The following is a 5,913-nucleotide window of genomic DNA, read 5'->3' on the forward strand; positions in this document are numbered from 1 at the left end:
AGATCATATAAAATTTAAATTGTTAAAAAATTTGTATATTTATTATTATTATTTATTTTTATTAAAATTACATAACATAAAATTAATAATATTTTAATAATTATATAAATTAATTCTTATTTAAAATAATCTTATATTAATCTCAACAAATACTCTAATAATATATTTTGTCATAAATTTTTTTATATTTATAATAAATATTATAATATATAAATACTTATATCAGTATAAAATTTCTTTATATAATTATGAAAAAATTAATTTAATAGTTAATTATTGATATTAATGCATAAATAAAAGTATTTTCTAATGAAATATATTTTGTCAATGTTCGATTAACACATTTCATAATAATACGTTTTCATTATTGACAAAAAAAGTTTTTCTAAAAATGAAATCTTATACTATAATATATATATTTATATATTAAATTTTTTAATTATTTATATACTAATAATTTATAATAAATCGATATTAAATAAAAAATAAAAATATATACTTTTTAAGTTTACCTTAAAAATATTATTGTTTTGTATGATTGAAATAATTAATATTAAACTATGTTTATTAATAATTGTTAATAAAAAAATTAAATATATTTTAATTTATAAAATAAATATTATTATTAAATTTATAATTTATTATTTTATATATTATAGAAATTGAAAAAATAAATCATGTTTACTACGACAGTAAATTAGAAATACTATTTAATTTTTATGTGTTTTCTACATGGTACTTTGACTTACATAGGGACTTATATTATTGTGAATAATGATATAATTGAAAACCTTTATTTTTTATTTGATAGAATTATTATATTTTATCATTTAAATATTTATAATAAATACATTATTTTTATAAAGTAAAAAATATGGCCGAAGAAAATTCTACAGCTGTTGCAGCAACTGCGGTTACTGCTGCTTCTACAACACCAACAAAAAAAGCAACAGCTTCTGGTGCTAAACGTACAAAACAACATTCAAAACCAACACATCCACGTACATCAGAAATGGTTGTTAACGCAATTAAAAATTTAAAAGAACGTGGTGGTTCATCATTACAAGCAATTAAAAAATATTTAGCTGCAAATTATAAAGTGGATTCTGATAAAATTTCACCATTTATTAAAAAATATTTAAAAGCTGCTGTAACTGAGGGAGCCTTGGTACAAACTAAAGGTAAAGGTGCATCTGGTTCATTCAAATTGGCTGCTTCCGCTTCATCTAATTCTTCAGCTAAATCAAAAGTTTCCAAAAAAGAAAGTGGAGCAAAAGGTTCAGCAAAGAGTGCTAAAAGTAAACGGGCACCAAAAGAAAAGAAAGCCACAACTACATCATTGGCAGCCAAAAAGCCTAAAGCAAAAAAAGCGACTCCATCATCATCAACTGCTGCTAAAAAAGTTACTGCAAAATCATCAGCGGCATCAAAAAAAGCACCAGTTAAAGCAAAACCAGCAAAAAGTACAAAATCCGCTGCCAAAAGTAGCCCTGCTCGTAAACCGAAAGCACCAAAAGCTAAGAAAGCTTCTGTTGCCAAATCATCTCCTACAAAAATTAAAAAGCAGCACCAAAAAAGAAATGATCTGTTACTTTAATAATATATTGAAATATTTCATTATTTTTGCTAAAAAATGAAAATAACATAGGCCTTAATACAGGCCACAAATTAATATTTGATAAGAGTAAATTATTTTTTGTATAAATATTTTATAAAATAATAGTTTAGAAACATTTGCCACAGTCAGTACCACGGATGGGTGGCCACTTGAGAATACTGTGTGCGGTTGCATTTTTATTTAAAATATATGGTATAATAAATAAGTATATATTTAAATTGATTACTTCATTGAAAATTTTAATAATATACTTTAATATTAATGATATTTATGAAAAATATATATTTGTAAAAATTTTCATTTATTACTGGCAACAGCCATACCACGTTGAAAACACCGGTTCTCGTCCGATCACCGAAGTTAAGCAACATTGGGCACAGTCAGTACTTGGATGGGTGACCGCTTGGGAACACTGTGTGCGGTTGCCTTTTTATATTAAAAATATAAATTATTTTTCTTCTGTTTTTTTTTTTTACACACCATATATAAATATATGTTATTTATAAATGTAAACCTTTTATATTATTCGTCAACAAATAAATATTATTTTTTGTATAAAATTTTATTGCATTTATAACTCATATCATGGTTACTTTAAAGCGAGAAGTTTTTTTAATATTTCAAATGAATATAAAATAATATAAATTTTATGAAATTTATTTATTTTTAGAAATAGCAATCGCTTATAATTATAACAAAATTTTAATAATGTTTAATTTTATTTCAATAATTTATATATATATTTTTTAATAAAAATAATATACTCTTATTTAATAATATATGTTGGTCCTATATATAGGACCGAAAATATTTCTTATTTGTTTTTTTTTTTTTTAAATTGTCATTTAAAACGCTTATGCACGTTCTCCACGAATACGTCTTGCCAATTGTATATCCTTAGGCATAATTGTAACACGCTTTGCATGAATTGCGCATAAATTGGTATCTTCAAATAAACCTACTAAATAGGCTTCACTAGCTTCTTGTAATGCCATAACAGCTGAACTTTGGAAACGTAAATCGGTTTTAAAATCTTGTGCAATTTCACGTACTAAACGTTGGAATGGTAATTTACGAATTAACAATTCAGTACTTTTTTGATAACGACGAATTTCTCGTAAAGCTACTGTACCAGGACGATATCTGTGTGGTTTTTTTACTCCACCAGTTGCTGGTGCACTTTTACGTGCAGCTTTCGTTGCTAATTGTTTTCTTGGTGCTTTACCACCAGTTGATTTACGTGCAGTTTGCTTGGTTCTAGCCATTTTCAAATAATAATGTTTTTACAAAAAAACACACAATTTTAAAAATTATATTCGACAATTTGATACTACAAAGTCAAATGTTTAAATGCGAAATAAATGTGTTGTATTTATATTTATATGAAATTTCAAAATTTTTGTTGTTATATCCTATTGGATAGCTATCAGAGTATGGACTAATCAAATTGTATAGGCGTGGCTTAAAAAATCTTTAATGCTTTATATAAAAAGGCACAATTGTACCGGCGCTCACATACATTACAATACTTGTGAGGTTAACACACGTGTTATCCGTTCGTTAAAATATTGTAAATAATTTTTTATTAAAATGACTGGCTGAGGAAAAGGTGGAAAGTGTCTTGGAAAAGGGGGTGCAAAACGTCATAGAAAAGTTTTGCGTGATAATATCCAAGGTATTACAAAACCTGCAATTCGTCGTTTAGCACGACGAGGTGGAGTAAAACGTATCTCTGGTTTAATTTATGAAGAAACACGTGGTGTACTTAAAGTATTCCTTGAAAATGTTATTCGGGATGCTGTTACATATACTGAACACGCAAAACGTAAAACAGTTACAGCTATGGATGTTGTATATGCATTAAAACGACAAGGTCGTACTTTGTATGGTTTTGGAGGTTAAGAAAATATAATAATTTACTTAAAATATTTAGTAAATTTATTAAAGAATATTTAATACATCCGATAAATTTAAACAGGCTTTCCTTTTTGGGAAGCCACTAATTTTATTTATATAAGAGTAAATAAATTTGTTAATAAATATAACATATTATATAATTTGTTTACAACAAATTATTTTGTTTATAACATACATTACCAAATATTTTTTTTTTTTTTTTTTTTTTGTAATATATCTGCAATAATAAATTATAATTTGTATATTATCTATTTTATTTTACAATAACTTATTGAATTTTTGAAAAAATTTTATTATAAATTAATATACTATTATATTTTTTATATATACAAGTTAAGAGTAACAAGTATCGATAGGAGATTATCGAATTTATAACTAATAAAACATTTCGCCTTAATCAAAGAAAATAAATATTTTGCTATACCATTTTTTATACTTTAAATAAATAATTTATTATTAAATTTTTATTATTTCATTTATTTTTTAAAATTATTAAAAATATTTTTCTAATAATTATAAGCGTACATAAACAAGTAGTAAATGTAAAATGAAAATAATAAAGGTAATGTAATGCATTTGCATTACACTGATTTACGATATATATTCCGATATCCTTTATTATATTTAAAATTAATAATATTGATATACTAATAATAGATATATTCAAGCTATTAATATATAAAATTTTATATTAAATATGATATTAATAATTGTTTATTTTATTTTTTTGTATATATAAAAATAATTTACTCTTATTTAAAAAATTTGATGGCTCTCTTAAAAAGAGAGCCGTTTTTATATGTTGATGTATTTTTATGTTATCAATTAAATAATATTTTCGATTTATTTATTTTGAACTTGTATATTTTGTAACAGCTTTAGTACCTTCACTAACAGCGTGCTTTGCCAATTCACCAGGTAATAATAATCGAACTGCGGTTTGAATTTCCCGACTTGTGATTGTTGAACGTTTATTATAATGTGCTAAACGTGATGCTTCAGCAGCAATACGTTCAAAAATATCATTAACAAAACTGTTCATGATACTCATAGCTTTACTAGAGATACCAGTATCAGGATGCACTTGTTTCAATACTTTGTAAATGTAAATTGCATATGATTCCTTGCGCTTCCTCTTCTTTTTCTTATCACTCTTTGATATATTTTTTTGAGCTTTGCCAGCTTTTTTTGCTGCTTTTCCACTTGTTTTTGGTGGCATTGTTACAAACAATTAATATACACAGATAGTTACAGAACACCAGTCAGTATATGTATGAGCGTGTCGTGTATACAACTAGCGTATTATATACGCGAAGATGGATATAACAATAAAAATGAATACTACTCTCTGATTGGCTGAAAATAATACTATAAGGTGATTGGTTTATTTTTAAAGTTTTATATTTTATAAATATTATAAATTAAAATACCCAAATAACATTTTAAACATTTATGTTACAATCCCCGTAACGTACACATCTGTGTGATTATATTTACAAAAAAAAATATTAATTAAATAAATTTATTCGCTATGTCTGGACGAGGTAAAGGTGGTAAAGTAAAGGGAAAGGCAAAGTCAAGATCAAGCCGAGCAGGATTACAATTTCCTGTTGGAAGAATTCACAGATTATTACGAAAAGGAAATTATGCTGAACGAGTAGGTGCTGGTGCCCCAGTATATTTGGCTGCTGTTATGGAATATTTGGCTGCAGAAGTTCTCGAGTTAGCTGGTAATGCTGCCCGTGATAACAAAAAAACACGTATCATTCCACGTCATTTACAATTGGCAATTCGTAATGATGAAGAATTAAATAAATTATTATCTGGTGTAACAATTGCTCAAGGTGGTGTATTACCAAACATTCAAGCAGTGTTATTACCAAAGAAAACTGAAAAGAAAGCATAAATTAAAAACATTGCATTAATTTTTATAATAATAATACATCGATCATAGGCCTTTTAATAAAAGGCCACAAATTTATTTAAAATAAGAGTAAAAATTATTTTTATAAATAATATATTATAATATTTTTTTAAAGAATCAATTTAAATAATTATAAATTAATGATTCTTTTTTTTTTTTTTTTTTTTTTATATGTTATTATGGAAATAATTCATCATATTATGATGACATTTAGGTAACATATTATAAGAATATTCATAAAATATTATCAAAATAATATTGTATTATGATGATATTTAGACAAAATATTATAAGAATATACACAAAATATTATCAAAATAATATCATTAGATAACAAAACTGTTCATGATACTCATACCTTTACTAGAGATAAAAGTATCAGGATGCACTTGTATTAATACATATTATCACAACATCACAAAATATTTTTTAAAAGGAAAAATTTTTTTAAAAT

At 24.6% G+C, this 5,913-nt stretch overlaps 1 non-coding gene across 1 annotated transcript; it reads left to right on the forward strand.

Annotated features, from left to right (window-relative positions):
• Nucleotides 1-1,927: 1,927 nt before the first annotated feature.
• LOC123303129 lies at nucleotides 1,928-2,046 on the forward strand. The gene has a single exon (XR_006535565.1). It is a non-coding gene; the product is annotated as a 5S ribosomal RNA (ribosomal RNA).
• Nucleotides 2,047-5,913: the final 3,867 nt, after the last annotated feature.

This window comes from Chrysoperla carnea, chromosome X, assembly GCF_905475395.1.
Source record: "Chrysoperla carnea chromosome X, inChrCarn1.1, whole genome shotgun sequence".
In the NCBI taxonomy this organism is placed as follows: Eukaryota; Metazoa; Arthropoda; class Insecta; order Neuroptera; family Chrysopidae; genus Chrysoperla; species Chrysoperla carnea.